Here is a 14,874-nt window from a genome sequence, read left to right as displayed (position 1 = left end):
TGACCCATAGAGGCAACAATAAGCTGAGTCTTGCCAATGCCTTTCCCTTTGCCCGTATCAGTCAAAGGGCCTAGGGTTGGATAAGTACAAGCTTATGACAGTCTCGTTCACTGGATAGGAAAGCAGAAACAGATCCAGCTTAGACAGGTGAGAAACAAACACCCAACATTCCCTCAGGGACTGCTAAATGACTTTGAGGGACATGGTTATGGTGTCACTCATGTTAAACAATTGATCCTTTTTCTGAAACTCTTAAATGAAATCTAAATAATGGCACTACAGGATCAAGTAGAAATTAAAAAAAAAAAGTAGAGAGAAACTAAGGTGGAGTATGTAAAAGTAGAAGTACAGTAGTACAGTGTGTACGTTCCTATGCCCCACCCTCTCATCCTTGTCTTCTCCACAATACCCAATAGCAAATCCCCTTTAATTCCATGCATATTAAATTTGAACACATATTTATCCAATCACGGAAGCCAACCTTTCGATCCATTATCACTCCCAAGGTAGTAAGCAAGTGTTTCAACTACTTATTTCAATTTTCAGTCGGCCCACGACTTTTGCCGGTAAACTTCCTCGTATATTATGCTTTTTAGTCCATCTTGCAGTGCACCTGCAGTAACTGATTCTTCGATTAGGTTATACATAAGCGAGAAGTCCAAATTGAAATTGTATTTTCTCTTCTAGTTTCTATTGTGTTAGCAGAATTTGCTTCAGCTATCAAAAGTGCAAATCTAAACCCAAGAGGAATATCTACTGCAGTGAAGACCCATTGGTATTCACCACAGAGTTATGAATTTACCTGCCAGCTATAGGTGGGCCCAGATCAACTTGGTAGGAGGCCCATGGCTATATTTTCTTTCTGATGTTCCTGTTGGCACACAGAGTCACCTTTCAAGCTTCTGAGCAAGACAGTTGGATACATCTTTTTCCTGCCTATCAGTTGATTTGCTTGAATGTCTCTATAGTCACTGATCTGTATCTAAAAGTCCACCCTCCAAGCGCAAACGGACATTCACTTTTTGGTTCAAGTCACCACAGAAATCGGAAAGGAGCTCTTTGGTAGGCATCAATATGTCATACTTTAATTCCCTCTTCAAGTCCATAACGTTTTCCCCAGTTTGGTGTTCCTTTTGCTTCCCAATCGTCTGAGGCCGTTTTCCAAATCACAGTACCAGTCCGTGAATCTCAGCTGTTGCCGCTGGGTGGCAGTAATGGACTTTTTCCAGAAGCTCCAGTAGCAGAAACCTGTGCAATCATCACCACCTTCTTCAGTTCTATCATTTACAGGTAACCTCCAGGACCTATCAACTTTTCTTACAGACCATACTGGACTATGAAAGAAGGAATTTGTGGGCACTGCATATTATAGATCCATAATTAAGGTCAAAATTGCTCTCCAGAGTATCTATCCTGTATTGTTTTATATTAACCCCTCGAGTGGACTCAGGTAATTCTAAAGATATCATATTTAGCATGCCTAATGAAAATGGAGGGAGGAGCAGACTTTAACAACTTCCTTTTCCCAATAATTTGCATAAGAGAAGGACGCCCATTCAGACGTCACATCCATTGCAATAATACATTCTGATAAGAGTGAAGTACAATATCCATGTGCAATTTATACTTATACATCCTCATTTTGAACCATACTTTCACTTGTAAACTTTCTACACTTACATCATCATATTCTTCCAATATAATTACAGTGCTCTTTAACATTTTATTAGCAGGTTTAGGTAGCGATGTCCAGCTGTCTTAATGAGGTTTCTTCACCACCCACAGGCCACTTGACTCGAGCCAAGGCAGATGGCAGTGAGTCCCTGGCTGGTGTTTCTTCTAAGGGACTGGAGCTCTCCCATCACTCAGTCATAACCGTCCTTTTTGCTTTGCACTTTTTACATTGGCATAGGCTCTGAAGAGATTTTAGAGTCCTCTTTTATGTAATAGCTTTTTAATCCGTCAAGACTATGATAAATTGAGTGAATCTGTTCCACCATTTTATAACCTGAGGAGCTGGTGTTGGAGCTTTTATAATCTATAGTGATTCATTAACATTTAATGACTACTCCATTTATTGCCTCATTTTTCATGCCATTTTAAATCAACTATAAAACATTTCTGCCTGGTTCAATTGTGCCGAGTATTTTTTTTCCATTCCTTGTTTTCTTATTATTTCATTGCTTCTGAAAAATCCTAAATTTTCCCTATCATTAAACCCCATTCAGGTGAATTGGGCAAGGAGATCTGAGGCAGCTGCCCTGGAATCATCTTGTCCCCCCAACAATCTAGGCACCCAAGGGATCCATGGAATCAGTTCCCTTTATATCAGCATCAATCATCACCTGAGTCATACTCATAGTGTTAGGTTGTATCATTCAACCAATCTAAAGGACTAGCATTTTCAGCATTTCAGTAGCCTCAGAGTATCCCATTTAACATCCAAGAGAGGAGAAAGGCAATTCCCCTTGTACGGCACACCCTTGCGGTCATACAATTTAACACAGGGGGTGTTTGTCTCTCTAACCACATCTCTGTGAAAGCTGCAAGCCCACTTAGGATCCAGAATAAAATTGCTCTGCTCACCTCTAATTCTCAAAACTTAATTTCCATTTCAAAAGCAATTGCAAAAAGATCTAAAAGGTTGCTTAACTCTTTGACCAGATTCCAGTAAAAGCAAAAACCTTTCTGTACTCCTCCTGGACACATTCCTTCCCCTTACAGGCAGTTACAGGCCCTAACACAGTGGCCCCAGCATCGTCAGTCTCATTTCAATCACTTTAGCTAGAATAGATAGGTACAGCAAGGAACCTATTCTTGGCTGACTTGCCCTATGTTTGAATCTCTTTTTCTATCCATATAGCTACCTCCTGTGGCCCTCTTCCCACCCCTCATGCCCTTCCTCTCTGGATCTACAAATGCTTTTCTGCCCATCAGAGAAAAGAATATTTTTGTGACCTCACCCTAGAAGTAAGTGTACTGGGAGAAACTACTGGGAAGCAATGTTTTCTTCTCCTTCCCCTTACCTCATCTTTCTTTCTCCCAAACAATGTTTTAGCCTCCATTATCTAAATTACAGAGTGAGACAGAGTCACTTCAAATATCTCATCTGAGTCGCTAACTGGATGGTGTTCAGCTAACTAGACTGTGTTCCCCAGTTTGGGTACTTTGAAAAGGACTCACTGTCTGACTCTACAGAGTGTACTCACGTGAGACTTCTATTTAAAGGTAAAGGAAACAGGGCTGTAAGAGAAAGACAATACAAGCAAGCATTGGAGGTCTGAGAGACATTGCTCAGACTAACTCCCAAGGGCCCTTTCATTGAACACCAGCGATAACTCAACCTCCAGCTTGAACCAGATCTCTGTAAGGAATCTTATGGTGAACCTCCCAACACCTCCAAAACTCTCAGTGGATCTTTAAGTAATCAAGCCAGGTTATCAAACCAGTTAGGCCAATTGCAAACCATCAATAATGAAACTGACCCCAGAGATCACCAGAGGAGTTCAGATCTTAGGAAGCACATCATAAACACCACTGCTATGATTTGGGCTGAATTCAAGCAGACATCCAGGGGGCCCCAGAGATAAAGATATAGCATTTCCAGTCCAGTTATAAATCAGCTTTCTACATACTACCTCACCAGGAAACTTAAAGAATTCATTGCCTATATCATTAATTACTATACCATGGTTAAATAAGAAAAAATTTTAAATTTTATGTGTATATGTTTTATTTCTCCATCTATACCATAAGCTTTTTGATAAGTGAGTTCATTTATTGATTACTACATTAATGTTTATTGAATAAGAGCATGAAAAATGATATACTTCATGTATGCAAATTACTGATACTATGGTAAATTAGAAATAGGTCACGACTAATCCAGGATACTAAAAGAGAAATATACTACTTGCCAGTTTCTGTCTGAGGAAATCTAGTATCTCAAAATTTTTATTTCAGTTTTCTATTACTTAAACATTGCCCCAACTGAGAAATCCAAACTGTTAGCCAATATAATACTCTAGGTTCTATACAGCTCAACAAAACAAAAAGGAATGACGATATAATTGGAAAGAAACAAAATCTTTGTTATGAGCAGACAATTTGATTTTATACATTAAAAAAAAAAAACAAAAACAGGAGAATAACATATGAAGAACTTCCGAGAGACTGGCGATATTCTGTGCATGTGTGTGTGCGTGTGTGTGTGTGTGTGTGTGTGTAAGAGATGGTTGTACACATACTTGTTTTGCTTATTCTTTGTACTGGACATTTATACTTTACTCACTTTTTGGAATATTTGTTATATTTTATAAATTTGAGAACAAAATTTAAAAATCTATGAGATTTGGCAAACTACTGGAAATAAGATAGTTAAAAAAATCAACAAGTTAAAACCAATAATAGCAATAATAAATCAGAAGATGTAAATAAAAGAGATAAAGTATAAGAAACTATTCCAGGGATTGGGAGTGGGTATTGAAGAAGTCTGGGATAGATGGCCTCTTATGCTTCCAGACAGGAAATCAAGACCCATATGACATCTGGGTTTAGTAGAGGCAAAGCAGATATTAATCTAATGGTTGGAAATCATATCTTTCCAAGTTTTAACTATGAATATAAAGAATTATCTGAGCCATCTTTTTCCCACTAAAACTTCTTATTTTCTGTTACCGAGGTTGGACTTCATTTCCAAAATGTTTCTGACCATTCTAGGAAAATCTCCTTTTCTTATATCACTCAGTATCGTTGCCTAAATGGAAAACATTTTATCAAAAATTACATTTTTTTCTACACAAATAAGATCAAAAATAGATTTTTAAAAAATATTTCATCTCCTCCCAACCTTCTTAACAGCCTCTCTAACAAATACCTGCGATGGAGCCATCTTTCCTCTAGTACTGTATTTTTATTCTTTTTGATCAAGATATCAAGCCTTGACCTAATTGCCTAACTTGGAGTTCATTTAAAATATGCTAGTTCAAGACTCAAAGATACAGAGAACAAATCAGTGATTGCCAGATGGGAGGGGATTGAGGGGCTGGGTAAAAAAGGCGAAGGGATTACAAAGTACAAATTAGTAATTACAAAATAGTCACAGGGATGTCAAGTATAGCATAGAGAATATAAACAATAATATGGTAATAACTATGTATAGTGCCAGGTGGGTATTAGACTAATTAGGGGGATCACTTTGAAAATTATATCGATGTCTAACTACTATGCCATATACCTGAAGTTAGTACAAAATAATAGTGAATATCAACTCTAATTGAAAATTAAAAAAAAAATCTATTGACACATTTTTAAGTTCTTAGTATATTAAATAGAAAATGTTATTGTATTAAGTAATGCCAAAAAAGGCAACAAAAATATTAGAATACCTAAGAAATGTTCTAAAATTGTATTGAAAAACATGAAATAATATCTGAATAAATTAAGAGAGATGCCATATACTGAATAAAAATGTTATTTATATATATTAAAGATAATTCAATATAAAAAAATAAATAAAAATAAAATATACTAGTTCAATTTTAGTAAATGTGGTAGGAAAAGTAAAAGTACAAAGTCATATAAAAATGCCGTGTGTGGGTAAGAAATGATGTGATTTTCTCTGGATGTTAACACTCATTTTCTATTGTGAATTATATTTGTTTGTACATGTGACATGATCTAGTCTCCCAATTAGGTCTCCTAGTCTTTAAGGACAGAGATTCCATCATACTCATCTTTGTTTCTCTTAACACACCAGGCCAAGTATTTGGACCATTCTAAGCACTGAATAAATGTGTGCTAACTATATTTCTTAGTGCTAGGATTCAATTATTTACTAAAAAAAAAAACCTACAATACCAAAAAAAAGTATAATGGAGAAATTTGGGGGTTGTTTTTTTCCTTCCCATATTTTCCAAATGGTTAAATGATTAATAACCACCATATGTCATGTTACTCTTATTTGGGGAAGTAACAGCAAGACTTGATTCTTTTTGGACTTTATGTGTTCCAATATCATCTCTATAGAGTAGAAAATAAATAGTATGACTATTTGGCTGAACAGAGGCAGGCAAACAATTCAAACTGGACTTTCACAAGAACACATCCAATAATGATGACGCCATGATACATTTATGTAACACTGAGGTCATCAAAGTTCTTCCGCCATTAACATTCATGATGACCCTTCAGGTCAGGTAGTCTAGGAGGTATTACCCTCATTTCAAGGATAAGAAAGCAGTTTTTAGTGATATTATGTGATTTGTTTGAGTCACTTACCAGAAGCAGGAAGTCAAGCTTGAATCCAGGACTAAAGAGTCCTCTGTATGTGCTTTCCACTGTACAGCATTGATATATACAGACTTAAGACAGCCTAAGAAAGAATTAATCAACAAATAAGCATTTGGCTTCAGAATACAAAGCAGCTGATTTTAAAAAAATAATGAACTATTATTCAAATATCAAATTATAGCTTAAAGAAAAAGAAAATACACTGGAAGTATAAGCAATATAATTTTTTTCAATAAAATTATTTTAGTTTTTTTCTTCTCATGGGTAACTTATTAATAACTGAGTTAATCAATGAAGATTTTTAGATTTCTTATTTTGGCATTCACTGTCAGTTCAAAATATAGTAAGACTAAAAATCTATACTTATAATTCTTTAACTACTGTGTTGAGTGCCAGGCACTATGTCAAATATTCCATAATTTCCTTAAATCCTCAGAATGATCTCATGATAGGGGTAAATGTTATTACTTCTCTATGACATACAAGAAACCTGAGATTCAAAGACATTAAAAGGCTGTATACAGACACACGAGCAACTGTCAGAGCTAAGATTTGAACATGGGTTAGCCTAGACTACAAAGTCTGAGCTCCCAACCATTCTGCTGTTTGAGCCTCCCATGTGTAACAGGAAATGAGGAATTTTAGAAATTATCTGACATGTGACTTTAATTTCTGTGTCAGTCAGGATTCAATCATAGAAGCAGAATCACTAGGATAAATATTCATTTGTTATAGAGAATTGACGTTACGCAGTTGTGGGTCTCTGTAAAGTTGCTGTCTTTGTGTCCAATTCTAGAATCTAAAGTTCACAGGACAGATCATTGGAAAGGGAAGATGGATATGGGATGAAGGAGAGTAAGATCAAGCGGGAACCCACAAGCACTAGCTGAAGGATGGTGTGAAACTTCATCTGAACTTGGTAATGATATCCCGCAGAAGCCAAGGACTTTGGTCAGAGTTAAATACATACACACCTGGCCCAAGACTTATAGAAACAGAAAGAGATCCCTGTTAAGGTGGAAGAATCGAGGCCCATCTGCTGTCTCACACCAGCAAGCAGAGCGGGCAGATGAATGACAACTGGTGTGATGTACGAAATGGCTGCAGCTTAACTTCTGTCCTCCAAGTCTCCCACAAGAATCCCACTTTTGGCCAATGTTAACTGGAAACATACAGGAAAGGAAATTATGGGAAATGTGATTCAGCCTAGCCATGTTGACACATCACAAAACCACCACAATTCTCTTGTTTTACAGATGTGAAAAGTAAGTTTTGTATGATAGGTTGTATGATATGTCTCAGGTCTCTAAGAATGCTGAGAGTGAAGTACCCCTGTTAACTTCCTGTGTAGTCTTCCTTTACCCGTAGACAAGAAGACACGTAGGTTCCATTTAACTAGCCAAAAACAGATCGATAGTGGCTGCTTGAAATACCGGGTTGTGAAGGATTCTGAGGCTGAAAGTTCTGTTATTGATTAGTGTGGTCTGCTGTGGACAAAAAAGAAAGGAGTCATCACAAAAGTGACGAGAATGTGCCACTCTATCCATTATTATTCTGCTTTTCTTCAGAAGAGAAGATTGTTAGGGATATGGATAAATAAATCAATGATAAAACCATATACACTTATTTAAAAAGGACTTAAAATCGAGGGCAAGGAACTCTAAATGTATAGAATAGATAGCAAGAAGATAGTCACATGTTCTCACAAAATACCCTTGTTGGAGACAGAACACAGGGATAAATGGACGTTTCTAATATTCAGTGGGAACACAGGACTGAATGGGCTGTTGTAATATTCACTTTCTCATTAAGATCCTGCTTAGAAACGCATATAAATCTGCACTGATAAGCATTCTTCTTGACACGCAAATATAAACATAACACACTAGATATTCTTCCATCAATTACTCATATTAAGTGAACTGATCATGTTTCAGTTGCTGCTGATTCAAAAGTTGGGTTTTCTGCAGCAGGCTAGGGAGGAATTGATGACAAGCTCCCCTCCTTGGACAGAGGTATATTTTGATAAGTTTACACAGAGCTTTCTAAGTTTACACAGAGCTTTCTGATTTAGAGTTACATAAACATTTATCTTTTTTGTGCATATTCATTATCTTACCATGAAGCAGGTATAATACCTATTTTCACAGATGAAGAAATTTAAGTTCACAGGTGTGAATGCTTATGGCCACATAGCTGGTAAATGACAATGTAAAAATTCCAATCCATGTTTATTGACTACAAAGCCGGCTATATATATTTTCCTAGTGACTATATCAAATACATATGTGACGCTAGCAAGTGGGAAATATTCCTGTTTGGGGGTAGAATCAGGAAGCATGCACAGGAATTCTGCTTTCCATCTGTGACCTTCATTCATTGATTGCTTTGCCATTTACCCTCATGACTGCTTGCTAGAAGTAGGCATGCCCAAGGGTAATACTGTCCTCTTCCTTAATATGGAACACATAGACATGGAAAGGTAGATACCAGAGTAGAGTAGGGGATTTTGGAACATTTTTATGATGTTAGCAAAATTCTGTCCTCAAGTACGTGCCTCTCTATTTATATTTGCCTTAGCTACACTAGAATAGGTGCTCCATTAAAGCAGAAGGTGAAAAGAGGCTCTTTCTCTGCTGAATCTGGTGCCTTGGCAACAGATGGGGATATTCTAAAGAAGGTTGGGTTCTTAATTCAGTGTAACTGATTTCCTTAGGAGAGAGATGCAGAGAGAAAGCAATATAGCAACAGAGGCAGGAAATGGATTGATGCAGCTGCAAGTAAAGGAATGCCAAGGATGGACAGCAGTGCCAGAAGCTGGCGAGGAAGAGGCGAGCTTGGGGTTTTTTACAGTCCCAGGGTTTGTTTAATCTACATCTAGCAGATGTTGGGTGTAGTTTCACGGAATATGTAAAGACAGGTTCTAAATGGCTAAAAATATGCTTATTGGGCTACAATTTTAAACTTGTATGAGTAAAAATTTAGATTTAGCTCTGATGAAGAGTGGAGATAATGATCCCAGCCTAGTGTTAAGAAGTAAATTCAAGGCCAAATTACGAATGCCATTTTGGGCTCATTTATATAACAATCTATCCCTTGGCTCCATGTTGTTTTACAATCTAAGCGGCATGTTATTTCGTATAATGTCTGAGTTTGGAGCCAGTAATAAAGTATTCTAATGAGCCACAATCTTATAAGGCCACAAACTAGGATTTCAAAGTCCATTTGTAGCCATTCTACCCATTTTGTGGAGGAAATTCAGAACAGATCTGAAAAGGAGAAGGCTGATTTGTTTAATCATTTAATAAGAGAGTGACCTTATGTCTCTGGCTATCTGTAAAACTTGAGTGTTATCTATAGGAAGATGTGTTAGCAGGTGCACAGACCCCACCCTAACCCCGCCATCAGCCAATATGTAACGCAGGGCTTTTAACACCACGGGCCTTAAAGTATGATGAGATTCAACCGTGAGTTCCATTTCTGAGGCCACTTATTTAATTTGTGTGGCTAACTCCTGAAACGTGGTGATCTGAACTTTTTTAAAATTCAGGGCATCTATAGCCTCTTAAATTGTTTTAGCATTAGCCATCACTGCAGTAAAGGGAGTTTATATTTTTTCAGAAGACCCCCTGAGGAACGACTGGTGGACTGGGCCCTCATTTCATCCTGCTCTGGACCTGCCAAGTTATCATGCTATAACACCATCTGTTGACTGATAAGCTCACTCCAAAATCCCCAAATGGTGGAAGAGATCTTTGGCCTCAGCTAACATTTTCCATTGACAGTCTGCCCAGTCCATTATGAGACCTAATGTGGGCTGAACAGCTCTCTAAGCTATAAAAATCCACATCGGCAAAGTATACATGGACCAGAGTCCAAAGCCTCCTCTGTGGGTCATCCCCACCTTTGGCACTAATTGCACAAGATCCTTTATTAAGAACACCCTCATGTACATCCAGAACCACAACTGCCAGTTGTTCTAATTCAGTCCCCATTAAGTAGCACTAACTCCCTACCAGAAACATTCCATAGGGTCAGGTAACCCCTTTTTAATTTGTTTCTGGGTTAGCTCCTTTAGGAGAATTTGGGCTCCAGGGTGAGAGAGAGGCTGTGTTTCCTTTGCCAACTGAAAACTTATCCATCCTTCTTGGACTTTTGTCTTTTCTGTCTTTATTACTCCGTGGGCGGTTGCTGGCAAAGCAGAGGGTAAACTATCCTAGTCACTATGGTGGTGACACTGGGCTGCCTTTTCATCTAGAAAGCACCAGTCCTCCTTCCCAGGGTCCCCCCACTCTGTATTTTCCACAGGACTTTGGGCATTTCACTCCTCTCTGGGTGGCCTCTTGGTGAGAAGCTGCCACAAGCAAGGCCTGCCACGTGTCTTACAGTTTGGAGTATGTGTTCAGCAAAATAGCTACCTCTTTGGAGTCCTGGGATGGACAGGGAAATAAATGTCCTGGTCTTTATTCACGTAAAGTAACACTTTAGCTAGCTCAGTCCTAGGGTTGGGGTCTCAATATCCATTTGAGGAAAAGCTGTAATGATGACATCACGGTGGCACAACTGAGAATCACAGAGACATGCTTGCTGCTTACAAAGGCTACTTACTCCTTCGAATGTACTTAGAAGACTGGCCTCAGCCTTATGACTGCAACTTATCAACTGGTTTATATACCATACAATTTCCCAGGGGATGAGGTGGTCCTCTTGTCTCAGAATACCTCAAATCTCCAACTTGGCTGTGGGGAGTTCCTGCCACTATAGCTCGTTATCACGTCACCATTAGCTCATCTTGAGTCTAGAAGTGTGCAATTCTCCCTTTTTCTTATTCATGTTCTCAGGTCTTACAGCGTCCAGCACCCACCTAGTGGGGAACTCAAGCATGTAGGCTGACCATTTTCCATGCGCAGTTCAGTGCTTCTGACCCCAAAAGTCACTCTAATACTGGTGCTACTGCTTGACCAGGCTAATGAAACACAGAGGGAGACCATGGAAAATATAGAGCACAATACAGCACAGAGCAACGCTATGCAGAACTAACATGTAGAGAGTCCAAATTTGGAGTCTCAACCACTTAGGGATGTCCAGGATTGATTTGCCAGTCGATTGTTTTACTGACTGGTTAGACAGCATATGAATTTCTTGATCATCACCAAAAATCACTTGATCCTCATTGTTGCTTTTAGTGAGTTCATGCATTTGGGACTGATTAAGGAAAAATAGATGATCACAAGGTGACTAGCAAACAATGAGCTTTATTTGGGTAGCATTGTGACAGATTTCCATGTGGGGAGGTGGAGGAAGAGTCTTCACAGCATAAGAACTTTCACAGACAATGGCACAGGACCACCACCCAGAGGGGAAAGGCCAAGGGAATGCCTGAGAGAAGATATTGGTGAGGGAGCTTATGTGTCTCGATGATGTCACTCTGAAGCACAATGAAGAGTTTTGGGGTCAAATAATTTCATGGGCAGCAGTGGCTTAAGGTCTTTTATCATCAATCCCAGGGTTTGTGTTATCTATGACTAGCAGATTTGGGGTGCTATTTTGTGGTATATGCAAAGCAGGCAGGCTCTATGTCACTCAAAATATGTGGATTTGGACTATATTTTTCAGTAATTAGATATGTAAAAATTTGAGTTTGGCCCTAACAGGCTTTTGAGCTAATGGTGCCAGCCTGCTGCGAAGAAATTAACAACATAGAACCAATATACAGGGGAAATAGTTGGATAGCTTATGTAATGCTCTCATCAAAAGCAAACCCATGGGCAGCTAGATGGAAGAGGGTAGCAATTTTTTTTATTGACCCAGGACACAGATGGGGAATAATTGCTTCTAGGAGAGGGATAGAAGCAAAATCTGCCTACTTCTTATGGAGAAATTAGAAACCTATCTAACCATAGGACACATCGGTGTCCTCCGAGAAAGATATAAGATAAATTCTTGACCTCTGAATGGAAGGGCAGAAAATAATCTCGGGTTTAGGATCCTAAACAAACACTAAGTAAAGGTCTGCTATCACTGGGGCAGTGATAACAAACTCTCTCCCTCCCCAAATCAACTGCAAATAAAGGCAGAGACGTTCTGGTCTGGTGTGGGCAGGATGCTGAGAAAGCCTTAAACCTGAGATCCAAGCACAGTTAAGACTGAGGTTAAGATTGAGATTGGACCAGGACAACATAGGACCCTCTCGCCCCCATCATGAACCTAGTACTGAGTAACAGCAAGATATGTCTACTTCTAGGAGAAAGCAAGGAGCTTGGGAAGAGCTCCCTGTGTGGTTCACACATGCAGGGATGGTTGAAAACTGAGGGGCAAGAAAGAATACTGATAAAAACTCTCTGATACTTCAGTCCCCACCTTAACCGCAAGACAAAAAAAGACCACTGGCAGAAATTTGAACTTGGTGGTGCATTAGAGGTAATGATAGCAACAATGAAACCCAAAGACAGCTCAGCTCCTGACTGAAATAAGTCAAACCTCCACACAAACAGCACGACAGACAAAAACGCGTGCCCATTTCCAGGCTTGCATACAACTTACCTTAGTATCTACTATAACATGGTCAAGATTCAACAAAAAATTATGAAACACAAAATAGAGCAAGGAAAAAATTGCCTATTGTCAAGAACTAAAGCAATCAAATTAACTAGACACTGAGATTAATCAGATGCTGGGATCATCAATCAGAGAATTTAAAAATAACTATGATTCATATGCCAGAGGCTTAGTGGAAAAGATAGAAAATGTGGATAAACAATGGGAAATTTCAACAGAGAAATGATAGTCAAATGGAAATGTTATAAATAAATACACACAGTATCAGAGGTAAATTCTTTAGATGAGCGCATTTATAGCTTTACTAAAGGTGATAAAAGAAACTGACCTAGAAAATAAGTCAATATACCTTATTTTTACATATTCAAACTGAAACACAAAGAGAAAAACAGAGAAAACAAAACAGACCATCTATTTATTTAATGACCTAATTTGTGTATATTAGGTCATTAAATATTATCCAAGAGTTAATATGCATATAATCGAAATACTAGGAGAAGATAGAAATGAGCAGAAGAAATGTTTGAAAAGACAATGACCAAGAATTTTCTAAAAATAATTAAATATATCAAATCATAAACACAAAATCTCAAAGTAAACCAAGCAGAATAAGTATCAAACAAATTGTAAAACTGCTAAAAATCAAAGATAATACAAAATCTGAAAAGCAGTCAGTAATTCTCTGAAGGAATATATGAGGAAACAATATTTGATTGATAATTCAAATTTTAAAATATTTAAGATCCAAGAATACCTTATATATTATATATATAATATTCTCAGATGGAAACATGCTATAAATATAGCAACCTGACTGAATTTATACATAAGTTTTCAAAAATTAGAAAAAATCCATCTGGAATAGTTTTAATTTTTTTTCTTTAGAAATTCTACACTTCTTTGGGAAGAAAATAAAGAAGAGAGGTTAGCCAAAAAAGAAAAAAAAAAATGTTAAAGAACAAGAGTCAGAAGGAAGAGATTTAATATCTTCTCAGAGAGTGAGATATACTATAAACCCATGATCATAAAAACAGTATTTCTATTGGCATAGTAGTATACAGATCAATTTATGTATAAATTTAACTATTATAAATATCATCTTCTAAATGCATGCTGAAATGGTGAATTATAAATTAATGGAACTAGAGAAATTAGTCAATCATTTGAAGGTAAATTAAGTGAGAACCTTGTTTTCCATGAGCCCTAATACACACCAGCTGAACTGAAGCCAAACATCTAAATAATGAAACCATTAGTTTTTAAGATAAATATAGTTGTAAATCTTTTCTTAAACTTGGCTTTAGAAATTACTTTTATTTGAGTGCACTAAAGACTAGTGTTTTAAGTTCCAAAGATGGATCTAGGAGAGAAATTTTCCTCCAATTCAGTGGGCTTTTATAGTGAAAACAATTTCAGCTTTGGTGAAGCGCCTGTCTTGTTTCCTAAAACTAGATCTGACCAACTTGAGATCTGTAGTCACAGGGCCAACTGGGATAGTCTCAAATCTTCTTAAGAATTACTGAGGGGTCTCTCTCCTCCTCTCCACTCCCCTCCCCTTCTCTCTCTCTTTCTCTCTCTCTCTTCCTAATTTGTTTTTGCTTTATTATTAACTTGATCTGTAAAACTGTATTAAATTCCTATCATGTCTGTAAGTTTCAAGTAATTTAGGAAACAGGTTAGTGATCACAGAAAGAAGCTCTTATTATTAAAAAAAAAAAAGTACTGTATCACAATTTCTATCCCCCCCCCCAATTTTTTATATTTAACTAAAAATTAGGTCAAATACATATGCAAATTAAAAGATAAACTGACAGGAGATAATTGTAGCATTTAAGGTATAAGAGTTAATATCAGTACATTTTTAAAATCTTAATAAATAAGAAACAAATATCTCAGTGCAGATTTTGGGAAATACCTAAGTGAATAATTCAGAAATAGAAAAATATATATCAGCTATTATGAATAAAAGGTTCATAATAATATACATATGAATAAAAATGTTTTTTCTTGCTAGAAAGCTAAATA

Source organism: Pteropus alecto, unplaced genomic scaffold, assembly GCF_000325575.1.
Source record: "Pteropus alecto unplaced genomic scaffold, ASM32557v1 scaffold394, whole genome shotgun sequence".
NCBI classification, from domain to species: Eukaryota; Metazoa; Chordata; class Mammalia; order Chiroptera; family Pteropodidae; genus Pteropus; species Pteropus alecto.
This window is presented reverse-complemented; position numbering follows the sequence as displayed.